Source organism: Urocitellus parryii, chromosome 10 (assembly GCF_045843805.1).
Source record: "Urocitellus parryii isolate mUroPar1 chromosome 10, mUroPar1.hap1, whole genome shotgun sequence".
In the NCBI taxonomy this organism is placed as follows: domain Eukaryota; kingdom Metazoa; phylum Chordata; class Mammalia; order Rodentia; family Sciuridae; genus Urocitellus; species Urocitellus parryii.
The window spans coordinates 74,713,280-74,734,172 of NC_135540.1; the positions used below are offsets into that span (position 1 = coordinate 74,713,280).

General features: G+C 35.4%; 1 pseudogene; it reads right to left on the bottom strand.

Moving 5' to 3' along the window:
- Window positions 1-6,008: 6,008 nt before the first annotated feature.
- On the bottom strand, window positions 6,009-6,492 carry LOC144257331 (transmembrane protein 50B pseudogene; annotated as a pseudogene).
- Window positions 6,493-20,893: the final 14,401 nt, after the last annotated feature.

Consider the following 20,893-nt stretch of genomic DNA (forward strand, 5'->3'; position numbering starts at 1 on the left):
GAATTATATATATAGGTGCTAGGTGTTCAAAGAAAGTCAAATCATTTTACTTTAAGGTGGTAGAAGATATAAGAAAAATAATTGCAAATCTGCTTGTAAACTGAATATAAACAGCATAAATAATCTTAGAAGAAAATAGATATATTAATTTATTAACAATTCAGATTTAAATTCCACATCATGTTAGCAAAACGTGAAAGTTGGAAAAGGAAAAACTTTTACTAAATTCATTGAATCAAATAGAGAGAATTCAAAACATACCATTTTACTCTCAACTCTGACTATTATAGAAGTGGCAGTAGTAGAAGAAGGCTTGACAAAGAGGGACAGTCTGAAAGCAGACTTAAAAATGAGTTGGGCATGCGGATTAAGGGTATTTCAGGTTGGTAAATTATCAAGAAGAAAGGCTGAATATACACATGCTCTGTCTTCCAGTAATGAAAGAGTAAAATATTATGATTTAGAGACACTGCAATTAATACTTGTACCCCTGAGGTAATGTTAATTTAAAATACATACAGTGTGTAGTATATCCTTTCACATATTCAGCGGGCAAAACAATTTAGAATATCTTTCTACATGAGGAGGCATCTTGTTCTGTGTGAATAATGAGATTTATTGGCTGTAAGTTCAGTGTATGCTTCCTGAACACTTAGCGCCAGAGTACTAGTAAAGCCCCTCCTGCTTTCTCTTGATTTTTCTCTCCTAAAATGTAACTGCAAAAAAGAAAAACAAGTCAGCTCCTCTGCCATTGGCTTTACCTCTATTTTCTGAACCCAGATCCTGGATCCTTTTTGACTATCCTCATCAAGAAATAATCAATCTAGGCCTGAGGTTATAGCTCAGTGATAGAAGAAATGACTAGCATAAACAAGACCCTAGGTTCCATCCCCAACACCACCCCCACATATGCATTCGCAAGCGAGTGCGCGTGCACACGCACACACACACACACACACACACACACACACAAATCAATCAACATAGAGATAAAATTGTTGCCAAAAGTTATGTAGAAGTGAATTCAAGTATAGTGGAACTTTTACAAAATGAACTTGAACCTGGGGAGGAAAACTGTGCTGCATCGAAAATATTTTTTTTTCCTCCACATAAACATGAATAGTTTGTCTAATTGAGCTGTGGATTCCTTGGGGGCACAAAGACTCAATATTTATAGTTTGTTGTGTATACAATACGGTTAGTGGGAACTCCTCAACAGCTCCAGGGATGAAATTACTTAGCTGTTTCAGATGGGAAACATAACAAAGTGAGTTCTCTACTCAAGGAGTACAGACAGAAGACTGTCCACCTATTCAGAAGTTGTAGGACACTCTCCTCCTTGCCTACCTCTCTCACCTGCTGAAGGTGGTCCGGTATCCTACCCCTGTATTTCTGATGTCTGGTATATCTCTGAACCCAGTGCATCCCTCTCTCCCTTACACAGATCTCTGTGCCTAGCTACTAAATCTAAACAATGTTTACTTTTTAAATGTCTACTCTGCTTTGCCTCAGTTTCCTTTATTCCTTCCAGGAGGGCATTATAAAGGCATCTGCTCTTACTCTTCATCTACTTCATCTCTCTTATCTTTTCTCAAAGTCCCATTTTGTCATTGTTATTAGTCCAACATATGCACTTCCTCTCCAGATATTGATTAATTACTTGGTTCTGCATAATACAAAAGGGTTACTGACTCTACTTAAAAAATAATGAGAATTGTGACTTCCTGCAAGAATGAGTAGAAAGCAGATAAACTTTTGCATGACAGATTGAGAAAATAAACACTTTATTAGACTGTTTCCACAGGGATGCAAATGAAACAAGTGATAGATCACCACCAACTGAATTACAAACACTATTTATGTTTGTAACATCCATTATTATACATATGACCATTTTTTTGCAGTCACATTTGAAATTACTGTCTTGGTCCAAGGGAGCATAGAAAATGCCTGTTGGATCAATAATGTATCCTTTTAAGCTAACCCCAACTCCGAACAGTGTGGTTGCCAATATGGTAAAGCCTGGAATATGCAGGGCTCGCTCCATCAGGGTATTTGAGGTCAATACCAGCACAAATAGCAGCAGATGGGAAACATAACAAAGTGAGTTCTCTACTCAAGGAGTACAGACAGAAGACTGTCCACCTGTTCAGAAGTTGTAGGACACTCTCCTCCCTGCCTACCTCTCCCACCCCCTGAAGGTGGTCTTCACTACCCTCTATCCCACTTGCTGTTCCATGAACACATAAGAGATGGGTTCTAGAAGTATTTGAAACACCATCTGAAATCTGCATTCACTTTAATTCATTTGGTTTTTCTTAGCTCTAGTAGGTTGACTCTACTTAATCTCATTCTGAATTTTACTCCCCATCCATTCAGGGTGAGCAAAGTAGACTTCCCCACTTAAAGTTTGAATCATGTCTCTGAAATTTTAAAAACAAAGTTAAATTGGACTGTGTAGCTGATGTTATGTGGACATCTTTCCATTTGTTTATGCCTCTATTACAGGATTGTTGCATTAGTTATTTTGTATTTTCTGAGCTCATGGGTTTATTGAGATAGGGGTCATGGCTTATTCACTTCTGTTGACATAGCACCTGGAACAGGTGATGCCTGAAACATGCTTAATAAATAAGCAAATGGAAGTGTGAGGAACAAAGGAGGAGAAAAAGCATTTCCATCCATCTATGATGTGATGAAATGTGAGGAGGCAGGAAAGAGCAAAACATATTTGGAATAAAGGCATTTCTCCAGCTTGTGTGAAGGTTGTAATATGTGTCTTAGGAAAAGTTAAATGTGGTCAAATTTAAATGCCAGATTCGATGCCAGATTTGGGAGTATTTATTCTATGGATAGTAGGAAGTTTGAACATTCTCTAACAGAAGCATGCCACTGGGGAAGTAAGTAATACTCTTGGAAGATTAGTCTATCTGCAGAAGGCAGGGCCTGTTAGGGAAGAACTGGAGATTGGAAGGTGAGAGAAAAAGCCTAACTATAAAGCAAGGTGAAGCCTGACCTGGAGTGGTGGTATCAGAATAGGAAAGGAGGGAGGATGACATGAATGTTTTTAAGGAAAAAACCAATAGGATTTCTCCTGGGTTTGGAGAACAAGAAAGAGCTGTTAATAATGAAATTCCGACTCAATCAAGATAACAAGAGCACCTAACTCCTAGACCTGGGGCTAGGTGACTGGGTAGGTGAGGAGGAATTGAATGTGGATTATAAAAATTAATTTTAAGGAGGTTGGGAAATATGAATGTAAATGTCTCAAACACAGTTTAAGATGAAGAACTAAAATTCTAAGGAGAAAATTGGATCAAAGATAATTATTTGGTAGTAATCAACATAGAAGTGATAACTGATTTTTTTTTTTTTGAGAATGGAGAGATACTGTAAGAACAGAAGTAAAATTTTAAATTTAGAGTCATCTATGTTAAATTTGGTCATTTGTGGGATTCTAAAATGTGCATGGAAAAATAAGATTATCTAGTTGATGTTTATGATTATCTCTCACATTATGCAAACAAATTAATTTGGTTGTAACCTCTTTATATACATATCTTAAATTGATTTAAGCTAAAGCAATGGGACTGAGGATGATTAAAGGGATTCCTTCCCCCGGAGTTTCCAATGTGGGAGGTATTTGGAAATCTAAGCATGGATGGTATTCTTATTTATTGTTTCCTTCTGCTCCCATACATATTTTGCATGAATATTTCAGGGTAACTGTCTTGGAGAAGATTTATTATTTGTCAGTTCCTAGCATTCCGTGTTATTATAATGTCATGAAATCTTAATGTCATTTTTTAAAAGTCTTAGAAACAGTAAAACTTCTATACAAATAACATTATGTAGGTCACTCACATAATTCTTTGCTCATCTTCTGTCTCAATACCCTACAGGTATAAACCTCTTACTAAAATGTTTAATACTATTAACTGACACTGATAGAATGTCTCACAATGTGCTTTTACAAAATGTTTAAATTTGATGTTCATAATAAATCTGTCAGCATGACATTATTGTTATTATAATTGCCATCTTAAAGATGAGTAAAATGAATCTCAGAGAGATTAAATAATTTTGCAAAGATTTTTTTCCATATTAAAAAAATTCAAAGGCTCATTCATGGTCTCTCATATAGATACACAAAATATTCATTGGATGTAAAAAAAAAACATTGATCACTTCTACTTTTTAAATTTAAGGAAAAGATAGGAGTTAAGTTTACTAATAATTAATTTGCAGGCTGGTCCTTGAATGCTGACCAGTCTCCATATCAAATGGTCACATTCCCTGGTCCAGGAGATGACAGGAGCAGGCATGGGAGCCCCATAGTATAGGCGACATCACAGAGGCTTCTTCTTGCTTGCTCACTCTCAGGGTGCTATGTCATAAGCAGTTGGCCTGTGCCTGGTTCAATTTTATAATGGCTACTTCATTTTTGCTTTAACATTTTTATTGTTAAAAGGATGAGTCTTTCCATGTATGCTTGTGTATCCTTATGAATTCTGTTCCTATTCTACATCCCGTTTACCTATCTAGTAATCTAATTCAAAAACTGTGACAGAGACACTTGTTCTAGATTTTAGAATCCCTAAATTAGCTTCTTTTAAACCAAATATGCAAAGATATTCCTGCTAATTCAGTTTTTGCCATGTGACGATGTTTTAGATTCTTGACCATGATCTACTTTTAACCAAACTAGTCCCTTCAAAATATACATACAGAGACAGCCCATACAGAAAATGTGAATTGGAACAAAGACTGACAATGTTTAGTCAGCAAATAAGAAAATGCCACACCTGCCATGGCTTTCAAATGTGTGGGTTTTGTCATTAATTTCAAGATTCAATAATGATAAGAAGAGTTGTGTTAAAAGCTTGATCCCAGAGTGGTGCTCTTGGAAGGTGCTGTGGAACCTTTTGGGAAGTTTTTAGGTCATTGGGGACACATTCTTGTAGGGGATACTAGGCCTTAGCCTCTTCCTCTTCTCTCTTTGACCTCCTGGTCATGAAGTAAGCAGACTTGCTATCCTGTGCCCCCACCATAATGTGTTGCCTCATCACAGACACAAAAGCAATGAGCCAACCAATCATGAACTGGAACATCCCAAACTGTGTACCAAATAAATGTTTTCTCTTTATTATTTGATTATCTCAGATATTTTGTTATAGTGATGAAAACATACTAGTCTATAATTTGAATGATATAACCAATCAGTCTTACTATATAGTATGAAAAATTTCCATGACCATTGCACATTAAGAAATATTTAGAGATTTTATTATAAATTTAAAAATTAACTTTGTTTATGACATCCTAAGCACTTTGTGTTATGTGTGAAATTAAATTTGGCTTTTGTGTTGATGAATGAGGAAATAAATGAATTGAGTTGCATTGTCACTAAAATCCGCTTAGGAATATATATTTTTTTAATCTCAGGCAATTCAGCTTGGTTATATATGTAATTTTTCTAGAAATCATTCTTATTAAACAATTTATTTATGAAAGATATATTATCTGTCTTATATTCTTTAGTGACTTTACACAAAAAGATGTGCTAAGTGGACTTCATTATTGAAATTGAATCTAGTGAATGATACCTACTTAGACTTTGATGAAACATTGATATTACAGCATGTGCTTATGTGTGGAAATTTGTTATAAGAAACATGTTTCATATCCTCAAGACTGCTCATTATGCCTCTTCTGATAATTTTTTTCTGTAACAGTAATGCCTGTTGGTTTGCAACTATATTGGCTATCTCATTTCAGCCATTTTACCTATGATAGGGTGAAGAACTAACTGCTTGTTACCTCTTGTTAAATATGAAATGTTAAAGGAGACTCTCAATAATTTATTTATTTTTTAAATATAAAGAAACAAATCATTTAATATGCAATCTATTTCATTTGGCAATGTGTAATTTAAATCAAGAGATAGACACTTATACACAAATAGAATATAACAAAAGGAAAATATGATTTAATAAGTGATCTCAGGTCTAGAGCTTTCCAGTTCTTCCAAATTTGTAGATCAGAGTGCTAAAAAGCATATGAGCATTTTGAAAAAAACACAGCTAGTCCTGGATAAACATCAGTATTTTGGGTAACATATGCACCAAAAAGAATCTACATGGAAGCAATAAGTGACCCAATCATCAACATTAAACCAATGAAGAATCAAATTTGAGCATTGTTCCTTTTAAACAGTCATTTTCATAGCTGCCATCTCTCACTTGTGAATTAGATACAGCATTTATCATGAAGAATCCCAATGAAGAAAATCTGCCATATGTGTGAAAAGCATGGTATAACTCTTTTTAACTGATATACCGTGGGTACATCCATCATGATAGATCAACTTGTAAAAAAACAGTATGCTTGTGACCACAGAAGCCATAGCATTTCTTTTCTAATTCTAGTTCATACATTCTCATTCCAGCCCATACATTCTGACCATCAGAAATTTCCTAGGAAGTCTGCCATTTTAACTCCACAAGCCTGGATATTTCCTTAAATACTGCATCTAGTTTTCTATCAAATGCGGGCTCTGACAGGTGCAGAGAAGAGGAAGTTGTGACACAGCTGAACTGGAGTCCTCTAATTTCATTAGTTTTTAGTAAAATTTTGTAAAGTACAGGATTGGTATGACTTCAAACATTGCTGAAATTGTTATAGAGCTTGTCTTCACATTCTATATACTTAGTGTTCAAATGGCTTGCTAATCTTTGACTAATCTCAAGGAAAAAAAATCCACGATATTTCATGAATAGTGGCAGTGGATGTATACCTATATTTTAAATAACTCACAATGCAACAGTGTTAAGAAACTGCCCTTTTAGTCTTCTCCCATGTGAGGACACAGTAAGAGGTGTGTCTTGGAAGAAGAGAGTAGCACTCATCCAACATGGAGTCTACCAGTGCTTTTATCTTAGACTTTCCAGCCTTGAAAACTGTGGAAAAAATTCCATTGTTTATAATTATCCAGTCTTAAATAATTTGTTATAACAGCAGAGATGGACTAAGACAGACTACTTGAAATATATTACACAGGATTAATGGGACTATATCATATTTTTCCTCTTTAATTGCCACTCTCAAAGAAAGGGATGGGTGCCCTATGGACCTTGGATGGTTTCTGATGCATTCTTGTTAGTTTTGGGGTTTGGGCTCACTATCTTTATGAATACCGTTAAGACTAATGCATTTCTATAAAATAATTTTTAATCAATTGAAGTCATTATTTTTTTATGCTCAAAATATTCCATCTTTGTCCAAAAAGTCTATTATGTATTTTTGACATAATCCTATCACAGTTTGGTGACTTCCTTGTCATTTGTTATAACAAGATGTACAAGATTTGTGTTATCCATTTCCTGATCCATAGCTGAATCCAGCCACTTTTCTAAGCAGCTTTATTTCCTTATGATACTTAAAGATCAGAATCTGGCACTAGGTTTGGCTATTTCTTTTAGGTATTTTTCAGTAAACAGATCAAGGAAATGCATTTACAAATTTAGCTTTTTATTGTATAAACTAAAAAATACAGAGGATAAACACACAGAGAGAATAGCATAATAAATCTCACTTGTGCCATCTTCCAGTCTCATAAACATCAATGTTTTGTTCAACTTATTTTATCTTGTTCTCATCCTTTCTAGAAAAGTTGTGAAATATATTTCTTGCAAATATATGACAGAAAAAATGGTCAAGGGATAGAAACTAGAACTTCATAAATGAGGACCCATAAATGATCAACAACCTTTGAAAGATGTTTATATTTCATGATAGTTTATTTTCACATTTAAAAAAAGTAATGAATGGGCTGGGGTTGTAGCTCAGTGGTGGAGCACTTAACATTAAAAAAAAGTAAAGATTAAAAAATGAATACTCTGATATGAATCAGTTACAGTAAAATAGAACTTTCATACAATGCTAAAAGAAACAAAAGTTGGTATAAGTTTTCTGGACAGCAATTTAATAAATCACATAAAATATTTGGGGTTGGGATTGTGGCTCTGTGGTAGAGTTCTTCCATAGTACATGTGAGGCACTGGGTTCAATTCTTGGCACCACATATAAATAAATAAAATAAAGTTAAGATGTCCGTCTACAACTAAATATATTTTTTAAACAGGTATTTAAAAACTAGCTGGATGTTGTGGTGCAGGCCTGTAATCTCAGCTACTTCGGATGCTGAGGCAGGAAGATCACCAGGCCAGGCCTGAGGAACTTGCAAAACCCCGTCTCAAAATAAAATTTAAAAAGGACTAGAGGTGTAGCTCAGTGATAGAGTGCTTACCTTGTATGCATGAGAACTTGGGTTCAATTACCAATAGTAAAAAAACAAAAAGAAAGAAGAAAGAGAAAGGAATCTTCTTTAATAGACTTCACTTGAGTATCACCAAAGTGTTCTTCTTTTTATTTTGCTCAATCTGTGTTCAGTCTAGAAGGGAGGCTCAGCCACACTATAAGACACTGTTGTCAGGTGCAGGGTCAAATTTAGATCACCATCACATCCAAGTTCCAGTTGGTATGAAGGAGAAAAAAAGCACAGAGAAGGCAAGACCAAAGTTATGAAGATCCAGGTCTAGAAATTGCACACATCACTTCTGCTCATTTTATCAGTGAAAATGTAATCAAAGGGTCACACTGATCTGTAAAGAAGGCTGGGAAATGCAGATTAGTTCAGCAGCCATGTGTTTAAGGGAGGAGAAAACAGATTTTTGTGGATACCTCATAGTCTCTACTATACCCGAGACTCAGTGAGTATCCTTCTAAGAACTTAATTTTAAAAAGTTTAGATATTCCCCCAAATATACCTATAAGCATTGCAGCTTAGTGTGTAATTGAAAAATCGAAATCAACATGAATATCCAAAATAACAGGTTATTTAAACAGATTATCATTAATTAAACACCTTGAAAATGAGGTAGTGCAGGCTTGCGGGTAGAGTTTAATGGTAGAGTATATACTCCGCCTGCAGAAAACCCTGGATTTAATCTCCAGTACCAAAAGAAAAAAAATAATGACATAATGAGTATATAATGATGATGAAAGAAGTTCAATGTTATAGTAGAAATGTTTGGCGTTCTCATCTTGCTTTTAATCATTTTACATTTAAATTACTGGCCCTACTTAAGGGATGAACTTAGGTAACCTTTTATTCTGTCAGGTGATGCTACTGGAGTAATTATAGGTATTTGAATCAGGGATCATATCATTCAAATTTTCTCTCAATAATTTGAACTAAGGCACACAGAAAGTATTGTGGTCTTATTTTGGCAATGGAGTTGTAAGATGATGTGTAATCTGGACTGAATGCATATCTTCAAGCATCTGTATGCCAACCCTACTTTTATTCTAAGAGTATCTGAGTATTCTGTTTCTTGCAATCCAATGATTATAACTAAGAAAACTATACATTTTTATCTGAAAAAGAAAACAGTTTATAGAAGTTTATATATAATATGATTCCACTTTAAATAAAGACAACTGTATAGAAGAAGGTTTATGGTACTGGTAACAATGGGTATTTTGGGATGGTAGAATTACAGGTTATTTTTATTTTCTTCAATCTATTAGTTTCTGTTTATGGAACTTTCTACAATGAACATGTTTTATTTTAAATTTTAGATAAAGTAAATTGCATGTACTTTTTGTTTGGCAGAAATTATAAAAATTAGCATTTGGTAAGAGGGAGCTCATTCCCTTGAAAATCCCAGGCAGAATATAGAACAAAGAAGTTGAAAAATTGCCACATGGGAGATTATAGGCTCTATATTTTGTGAATTTACTGAAAACATTAATAGTGAAGATTTAAAAATTTCAATCTAATTTGTTTTTATAATCCCCAAAGTGAGGCTAAGGGGATAAGAAGATTGGCAAGGAGGCATGATAGGTATTGAAATCAGATATCACTGCATTATTTGTGCCTGGATTTGAACTATAGACAGAGGAGATAATTCTCAAAGAATGAGACTTGTGACAAGAACACCACAAACCTGAATACCATACATATAAAGCACAAACATTATTATATGTAATCTGCATGAATCTGGAAACTCTCAATTGAACTAGTATATTATATTTTTTTGCAAATAAAAAAAACTGGAAGAGAAATAAGGAAACAATTAGATCAATAAAAATTAAGTTAAAGAAAACTTACTTTAAAAACTAGCTGTGGGGCTGGGGATGTGGCTCAGGCGGTAGCACGCTCGCCTGGCATGCGTGCGGCACAGGTTCGATCCTCAGCACCACATACAAAGAAAGATGTTGTGTCCGCCGAAAACTAAAAAAATAATTAAAAATTCTCTCTCTCAAAAATAAATAAATAAATAAATAAATAAACAAACTAGCTGTGACACTTGGAATTTCAGTTAAAAATTCTGCTCTTCATACAATGTAAAGCATGACCTAGACTTTCATACTGCACAATAAATTTTAATCAGTATTACAAAATTAGAATATATAAAAATATTGGCAATCTCTGAATCATCAACCAAAAACGTGCTTTTAGATTAACTTAGGCTTAACTTGAAATTTTGCTAAGTTATACTTGAAATTCTACTGTTTTACTATATTCTTAATAAAGTTCAACTTTAAAATAACTTATTCAGGTGACTTTTTGTACATTGGGAAATTGATAGTAGTTACATTTTATTAGCTTTGATTAATAACTCTTGGCATAATAAGTGACCAAAGATAATTAGTTTACCATTATGTGGTATATTTATCTCAAATACATATTTGCTGCTTTTTTGTTATATAAACTTTTGTTATATATATTATGTAAACACGTATAATGCAAGTCTAAGTGTAGGTGTCATGAATTATTAGTTTATTATAAAGTAGTTATTTGCTAAGTATAAAAGACATAAATGGTGTGAAAATACTTTGTGTACAATTAGTGACTTGAAAATTGTGTTTTATATGTGTAATATGAAATAAATTGCATTCTGCCATCATATATAACAAATTAGAATATATATATATATATATATATATATATATATATATATATATATATATATATATATATATATATATTTAAAAGGTGTGATTCTAGAGGATGTTAGCAAGAGTGCCCCCTAGATTTTAATAGTATCAAGTTAGGGGAATTGTGACTGCTATATTTTTTATATAACTTGCACTTTCTATAGAAATGTGCTTATTTATGTCTTTCAAATTGCTGGAGTTTGTTATCTCAAGTTGTTTGATTTTTATCCTTATTGATGTCCTACCTGAGGGCAGGAAGAGGTGGGCATACATCCCACCTTTAAAACTAACATTATAGGAATGGACTATTATTCAGGTGGTGGAGCACATGGTGTTAGAGTGTATTTTGTTGAATCCTGTGGAATATTGGTATTTTAATTCTAAAATATCACCTAAAATTTATCGGTTCCAATTCTGTCTATAGTTAACATAAAAAGTAAATTGTAGCTAGAAGCACAGTTTTCTCTATTGCTTTCCTGACCACCCCATCACCAATCAGAGCCAGACCCTGACCCATAACACTATTACCAACAAGCAGCCTTAATCTTTACCTGGGGTTTTATATTCACTAGTTGTATTGTCTATGGTGCCTGTGGTGGTCATTAATCATCATTAATGAACTCATACAGAGTACACATATTACCTGCTCCTAGCATTGGAGCACTTTATCTGGAGTTGCTCAAGTGAGAAGCCCCAACATTATAAGTCAATATCTTCATTTCAAAGCCTCTGCCCTTGTGACTTTTAAATTAGAGCTCCGGTTTGACATTACAGTATGTCTCTATTTCTAGCCACCACTTTTTAATACACATGGCTTGCCTCTCCCAATTCCTGAACAGGGCTCTCAGATTGTGTGTCAAACTCAATTACTTTGTAGGAAAACTGCCTTCTCTTCAAGGTTTCCCCTTAAGATCTCTCAGTAATTTTTGAACCTTCTATTTTGAAATAGACCTTCTCAAACTGTGTCATTTGTCAATTTATTGCCCATCAGCTGCAATGTGCCATTGATTGTGATGCCTTCTGATACTGGAGCAGTGCCCTACCCTACCCTACTCTATTGCCAGTTTGTGCAACATTCAACATTGTCAATCAAGGGTGCTAGAGAGTCATTTTAGGCCACAGCAAGAAGAAGGAAATTTCTCCTGAGGGTCAGGTTTGTGCTTTTCTTCAGCAAGGCTGCCAGTGGATCTGCATGTGGAGTTCCATGACACTTATCTCTGTGGCCATTGACAGCCAGCATGAGGCTTAACAGCACTCCTGGACGTTTGTTAACCACCAGGTGAGCTACTTCCTGTGACTCCCCTTCAGCACATTCTTTCTGGCCTGTGCCCTGTTGGGGCTGTGTGTTCCTCTGGCCAGTACACCCTCCTCAACAAGGTTGGGATGGGAGGGTAGATTTTTTTCTATAATTTTAGTTCCTTCCTTGTTCATTTTACCTCAGTTCCAGAAAAAGAAGCTATTTTCTGCATTTGTTATTTCTATTCTTTACAGTTCTCGTTTATCCCTTTTATTATGATTAACACAACATTCCTTTGTAATAAACATTTTCTTGTTCAAATTTCTGGTGTGGTCCTGAATGCAACCTGAAGTTGGTATGTCTATCTGTTTTCAGATGTTGTAGAAAGAGACAGAAACTTTATGTAATTTTAATAGATTTGCTGTGACAAAATATTTGAGATAAATATTTGAGAAGTTTGAAGCAAGAAAATGATCGAATTGAATTACGTTATTATGTAAATTGAGAAAGACCCACTTGAGCAGCACAGTACCTCTGCTTGGCTATTATGACTGCCCTTTTCTGTAAGAGCAAATTTAAAGAATCACTAAAACATGGCCAAAATGTTGCTTGAGAGAAGACTTTATGAGGCTATCAATACATTTTATTAGAGAACAATAAATTTTTTTGTAGACGTTCAATTATGGATGGCCTAACTTCGCTAAAATCATCTTCCCTTTCTATTTCCTTTTATCAATATCATCTTTCTTCTTTTTGTTCTTCAGGTGTAAAATATTGACATTATCTCTGATTTGTTCCAGCATTGTTAAATGTCTTAGTATTTGCAGGGCATTGGCTAGGGAATGAAAGGTTACAAATAGTAAATCATTTCTGTCCTCAAAGGGCTTCTATGTGTATACACAAAATTTGCTAAAATGTGACTAATCCTTTTAGAAACAATGAAAGTAACTAATACATTCAGAAATAATTCAACATCACCATTTTTAATAGTTCATTGGACTTATTAATTTCAATGTGGATGTTAAGAATATTATCCTTGTTATAATGTAAAGCCAAATCTTTTACTTTACTCTCTAGAAAAAGCACAACAAATATTTATTATATTTTAAGACACAGTGTGACAGTTAAATAAAATGCTAGGGTTCATTAATTTTTGAAGGAAAACAAAGCTATGATTCAAAGGAGCTTTTGAAAACACTTTTGTTTGATTGGCTGTTTTATTAATTATTAATTGTTATTGGGCATATACAACAATCACTGCACTTTAATATAAAATTAATAGTTTTCCTCTCATTTCCCATGGTAGAAGTATGGAGATTATTCATTAACACCCTCTTCAGAAAGAAAAATGTATAAGCTTCTAATGGCAAAGGGCAGGGTGATAGTATGTGACAGTAGTAGGCAGGAGTCCTGCGTCCTCTTCTTGAACATTGCCTCTCCTGTCACCACTGTACTGCAACGAAGCAGTTGGCTTTATGTATTTGTTTTGTTTTAAAATTCAATTGTTCAGATAAACATCTTAAAGCAACAAAAATTGGATGGCTGAAGTTTCTACTTAATTAAATTTGCTCCTGTGTTTTATAGAAAAGTGGTAAAGCCTCTAATAAGACCAATTCTTATCTTCATCCCTGATTTGCTCTTCTCTCCCTGTCTCTTCCTTCAGTCTCCTTTCAAGCATATTTGTCTTTTGGTGTCCATGGGGCATTGGTTCTAGGACCCCTGCAAATACCCAAATCCCAGGAGGCTCAAATCCCTTGTATAAAATGGCTTAGTATTTTCAGATAACTTACACACCCCATCCATACTCTTTAAACTATCTCTATATGGCTTATAATAGCTAACAATGTAAATTCAATGTAAATAGTTGTAAAATTCAGGGAAAATAGCAAGGAAAAAAACTGTAAATGTTTAGTATAGACACAATTTCTCTCCCTCCCAAATGTTTTCAATCTTTGGTTGACAAAATCTGAAGATGTGGAGCCCACAGATATGGAGTATTGTTTGAACTCTTTTTCTGTGTTCTAATCCCCCTTAGAGGACCTTCCAACTCTCCAGGAGAATCTTAAGAGAGGGCTGGTTTCAGAGTCCTTCATGTCTCTTTTGAGTTCTCCATTGCAAGTGCCAGCTGACAAAGGCTTTATCTCTGCCTGGGACAATCCTCATTTGAAGGGTGCCAGAGATTCTTTTCTCCTGAGGAGCTGATGAGTTGGTGGCTGCTTTGACTTTGCTGCTGGCTCTCCATCTTCAATGACTGAGACTGTTTTCTTCCTGAATTTACCTAACTACAAACATACTTTACCTATCCCAGCTTTCTTCTAAAAACCAATCTGTTTTCATTGTGAAGAATTTAGATTTTTTTCCATGACACCAATACAAAGCTTTAGGATATAGCAGTATGTGCTATTAACACTGGGCTAAGGGAACAAGCTCCTATAAGGTGTAGATGATGTATTATTTATGTAGGCATTTCATAATGCTGGATTGAGTTAGAAACGGAACCACCGTTTTAAGCCTGAATGATTGGCAGGAGAATGCAATATTTCCCCTGATAGTAAAGGGTGAATGTCAGTTCATTTTTCTCTTAAAATATTAACTTTATGCAACAAATAGAGCATATTTCCCAAGACGGAAATCTGGGATTCGAGGCTCTGTTTTCTTATCAAATCTAATTTGCTGCCATATCTGATTAATCCTACCTCATAGCTATTTTTTGATCGTGCTTTCTTTTCCAAAAACCTTTTCTTACACTGTAGGACCTATGCAATAAATTCTAAGCTCCATAGCACTGTATACAAGGCACTTCATCATCTGACCGCTGCCTACTCTGTGGCCTCATTTGCAGCTACTCCTCATCTGTGGTTGGGAAAATGCAGCATTCAGGTTTCTTTCTGCAGACAGCATAATTGACCAATGGCCCCAGATGCTGCTCTTCTGGATGCATTCTTGGGTTTAGATAGATGCCATAATTCCCACAGGCTTCTCTCAGCCAAAGTCTGAGTATGACAGGGATACTAATTCAGGACCTTTCTTAAGAGATACAGAATTCCTTGAACAGGTGACTGCCTGAAGGACTCCAAGACTCTTCCTACACAGTCTTTCTCCATTCCTTTTCTCCTTCATAGGTGTCAGACCTGCATTAGGATCTGAAGTCTTCCCTTACCCTATCTGGTTTCTTCTCCTTTGTTCTTCACAGTTGTTCCCCCATCCCCTGCCTCCCAGTGAATCTCTTGGTATTTAATCTCAAATCCTTTCTTGGCATTTTCTTTTGGGGGACACAAATTAGCACAAATGGTGCCAAGAGTGGTTTAAAGAAACAGGTGATAAGACCCCGTCTGGAAACTGACTTCATCACTACCTGCAGGCAGAGGAGGTCCTTCTGAGTGTTATGTATGGGTAGGCTCTGGCACTAGATGGTATCTTAATTCCTAAAGATCTCACCACAGGTAATCCAGAACAGGAAAATATTTCACTGGAGGGGAAAACTCTGGCAGATGCCATAATCTAGGCATTTGAAATATATGGGGAAAATGATGCTATAAGAGTAGTAAAGTGGGATGGTTAGCATTAAGTTTGTACTGCTGCTTTGCACAGGGAAAATGAGAAATTGAGGCTAACAGTAGAAGGTTAAGGGCTGCTTTTATGCTTCCAAAGGGGCCCTTATCTTCTGCAGTGAAAGGGAAGACATAGCTGAGCAACAGATTGAAAAAAAAACCCTCAAAGATAAACCAAGTGGAAATGCCTGAGTTCACTATCAGATGGTAGAGAAAGAGATAGGCTTAGGGCATGGGTATACTGGAGCAGGTTCATATTCTTTGCAGTTAAAAGGCATACCAGAGGACATGTTCTATGAGGGAGCCAGAAGACATGTGGAGCAAGGCCATCAGGAATGCTCAGATAAAGGACTCTTAGCATCATGATACGTTTGGCAATGACTCTTCTCTATAGGCCAAGGCTGACAGAAGGGCAGGTGGCACAGAACTGGACTCATTTATATTCATGGAGCTATCCATGGAAGTAAGTCCCCTTGTATCATCCCTACCCCTTTCCCCAAAGTTTTTATTCAGTGATAGACATTTATTTTTTGGCTTTGTCTTTCTTCTTTACAGAACTTCACCAGTGCCACTGTATAAGTATGTTGAGGGAGGCCCCAAATGGCTATAGTTAGCCTCCCTTACTGAGGCTTCTGGCAGGCTCTGTTTTTAATATGTAGCCAAGGTCATGAATTGGTTATTTTATGGGTAGTGTGTATTCAAGGTTATAAACATTTGCTTGTGAGCATACACCTACTTATGTAGCCTGCTAATAGTGTGCCTCCTCTTTGGCCTGCATATAAAAAGGAGTTAAATGGAACTGAATGGGGCAAAAATGGAATCAGCTGGGGGCTGAAACTAAAGCTGGAGGCTAGAGGCTGTTGCCATTTCTGAAAAGAGCATGTCTACTATCTTAACTTCATCTTGCATCTTCTTCCACCTACCAGGATCCTGAATCTGTTTCCTGGGCCTGAGCCCAACCTGACAAAGTGCTTGTAGAATGTTTTATTCACAGGTAAGGAAACTCACACAATATAACATCTCAGCAGCCTGCTTGAGAATGAAGAAGATGCTGAAGTGGACCAGTCTGTGATCATGGGATCCACTGTTTTTCTGACATATTAAGTCATATAGCATCATAGGAGGCTGCCATGACCTCAGGGGAACAGATGAATTGCCAGCTCAGGGGACACAACCAGAAAGGATATTAAGATTCACAGAATTTGGAATCAAGAAATAACTAAGGAAATAAAACACTGCACCCATCTTGTAGCAGGAATTCTACCACATTCAGGTAAATTAACATCAGATTGGCCTAGCGAGATAGTGTGCCTTTTCCTTAATTAGAGCAAGCAGGTTTCTGATGACAATCTTGATGGATTTTGTCCATAGATGGAGAAATAAATCCTTATTGGGAAAAATCAGATGTTATAAGGAAGGAGAAAGTGATGCTAGGTAAGAAAAACAAAAATAAAATAAAACAACAAAATAGAATGTAGCATGTTCTTTCGAGATTGAATCTCCCTTACCTGAAATACTTGTGAGCATAAATGTTTCAGATTACCCTTTTTTTTCAGATTTTAGAATATTCACATATGCATTATAAAATACCTTGGCAATGGGACCCAACTCTAAGCATTAAACTAATTTGTTTCATGCACACCTTGCACACACAATTGAAGCTACTTTTATACAGTTTTATTTTAATGAACCTGCATTTTGATTATGTCTGGTTATATGAGATCAGGCCTAGAATTTTCTATCTTGGTGTCCTATCAGTGCTCAAAAAGTTTTAGATTTAGGAGCATTTTCAATTTTTCTTTTCTTTTTTATTTTAATTTTGTGCATTGTAATTATACATAATAGTGGATTTCATTATGACATATTCATACATGCACATAGCATAATTTGATAAATCTCACTTCCCACTACTTTTCCTTTCTCTCCTCTTCTCTCTCCCCAGATCCACTTGCTCTACTCTATTCTACCTATCTCCCTTTTATTATTGTTATTTTAATTAGTGTGTTATATTTCTTTATTATACATGCAGGATTCATTGTGGTATTTTTATATAGGGACATATCATAGTTCGGTAGATTTCATTCCCTAGTACTTCCCCATGCCCTACCCTTCCTCTCCACCCTATTGATCTCCCTTCTATTTTCATGAGATTCCCCCCTTTATTTTTTATTCCTTTCTTCTCTCTCTCTCATTTCCACATGAGAGAAAACATTCGCCCTTTGACTTTCACTTAGCATAATGTTCTCTAGTTCCATCCATTTACAGGTAACATTTCCAATTTTGAATTTTCAGATTGGGGATACTCATGTACCATTTCTTTAGAGTATACCCAATTCCATAGTCTTAAAAGGACAGTTATCATCTTCCCGTACAGACCCTCCTTTCTTCTATAGTCCTTTATGTCAGTGAAGCATATCACCCCTCTAGAAGCTTAAGCCAGAAACATGCAAGCTGTCCTTGAATCCTTTCATTTGATCAATCACCATTTCTATTATTCCCACCATTTATATAACTCTACCACTATCTGTGATTTTCATCTACAGTTGCCACAACCCTAAGCAGGTCAAGTAGTTATTATCTCTTACCTCAATAACTGATACCTGCAAAGTAGCATATTCTGGTATACTAAGCCATAATACAATTTGTGTAGTTTAAAAAAAATGGAAATATAATCACATCAGATCTTCTTCAGAAAGGTCACATTAATTTTTATTCAACAGCAGTATATATGGTGTATAAGACCCCATATTCTTGGAGTAATCATTATTGAAAATATTCATCAAAATTTGTCACAGGAAATTTTAAGAGACAAGTGACCAAGATGTTTCAGTGATGGCAAAAATAATGGTAGTAGACATAACTGATTATTATTAAAAGATTCACACTGAAAAATAGTTCCATAAATAATAGCTTCACAGCAATAAAAAAAACTGGTGTTTAGGAAATAAGAGTAATTTTGTAAAGCAGTTCTCAGCTAGTCAAAGCTAAACAAGAGTGGTTCAAAGGGTAAAATTTTATATTAAATTTGAGGCTTGATCTTACTGATTACCTTTTTTCCTGAGTATTTTTCCCTATTGGATATTTTTCTGTTTCTTTGTATGTCTCCTAATTTTTGGTTAAGAATTGAACAATGTACATACTTTATTGTAGTAACTCTGGATTCTGTTTTGTTTATAGAATTGTTGTTTTCATTCTAGTAGACAGTTATCTAAATTTAAAACTGCAAAATTTGCCTTCCTCATGGCTTGCGGAAGCCTCTGATAATTTTTTATTTTGTTCTTAGAACTTCTAACTGATTCTTTTTTAGTTTGTGCCTTGGGAAATCACTTCTGTGCTTAAATGGCTCTCTCATCCTTTCCTCTTCATCTTTGCCTTCGAGCCTTCTTATAAAACAAAAATCAGATCATATATTTTACAAATATTTACTTATTGAAAGCCTACTCTGTGCCAGGCACTTGGGATACACTTACAAAAAATATGGGGGGCGGCAGGTGAGAAAGGTCAAAAGTCCTGGCTTTATGGAGCTTAAATTGTAACTGGAGGAAACAGACAAGCAATAAAGATAATGTATAAGTCAATATAAAGTATGTAAGAAGATGATATATGCTATGGAATAAATTGTGTGGTGCATAAGGCATCTGGAATGTGAATGGGAGGAGAGGTAACTTGCAATTTTAACTAATTTTAACATCAACTCATCTGCTCAAAACCCTCCAATTGTTCAACAAACTTTACTATTAGATTCTAAGGGTCCACAAGCCCTGGTTCCTATAATCTCTGTGACTGTTGTGATAATTTCCTCTTCCTTCTCTATGTGTGGCCACCTTGCTATTTTGAGAACACTCCAGGCATGCTTCCTCTTCTGCCTGGAGCTCACTTATGGCAAATAACCACACAACTGGATCCCTTATCATCTTAAATAGTCTCAAATCTCCTTTACGTAGCGAGGCTGGTTCCAGCCTTCTTATTAAAATTGCTCTTTCATTCCCTAAGGCTGTTCTCCCATTCATCCTATTTGATTTATTCTCCTTGACTGCATGTACATATCTATATAATATACTATGTAATGCATTTACTTGCCTATTGTCTGTTTCCCTACCTGAATGTAAGCTCCACATGGGCATCGTTCTACTATGTCTGGAACTTAGTAGATACTCAAATATCTGTTGGAAGGATGATGAATGAGATGATGTCTGAGCCTGGATCAAAGTGGAGGACCTAACCTGAAAGGCAGTAACAGATGGGACCAGTCTTTGAGTGACTTGAGATTTATAGGACAAAATCCTTTTAGATACTCTCCTTAAATTCCTGTCCAAGCGATCACTTCCTGAAGCCTGGGGAAATTCTTGTCACCATGTAATAGCTATAAATAACCTGGACAGCTTTGACAATTATATATCTCCTCACTTTGGCCTGTGGCATCTCAGGGTCCAGCTTATTGTGATTTGTTAAGAGATCATATATCTCAATATCTAGGGAGATAATTTTTCTCAACCTCATAATCATATGCGGTTGTACTAATTGCTACTTTCTCTCTCAAGATGATAGGATAGCATTGGAGTATACATCTATAAGTTGATTTTGTACAGTTCTATTAACTTAAAATTTTTGTTTTGAAATTCATCAAGGAGAATGACTGAAATTCACCTACTATAGAATCTCCATTGTAATTGTTATTTTATCCCCCAAGATTGGATTACCACCAGCATTGAGGTTGTGCTTATTATTTATCTTTATATTTGCACATGTTGTTTTTACTGCTTTTTTTTTTTAACTAACCATGAAATTTTGGCTTTGAAACTTATCATGGCAGAAAGTTCGAAGTTCACATTCTATAATATCTCAATCCTAATGAGCTGAACACTGGAATAAACCATGGCTGCCAAACATTGGGAACAGATGCTATGTGCTAATTTTATACTTCTTATCACCTGTGCAGAACATTAAGCTGTTATGCAGAACATGTAGCTCATCCTTTGGGCATGAAAGAGAATGGATTTCTCTATTATGAACATGATAAACACTTATGCAAGATACAAGCAGATGTGATTTGATGCTATACCTATAATGTTTCCCTCTAGAACATATTAAAATTCCACCA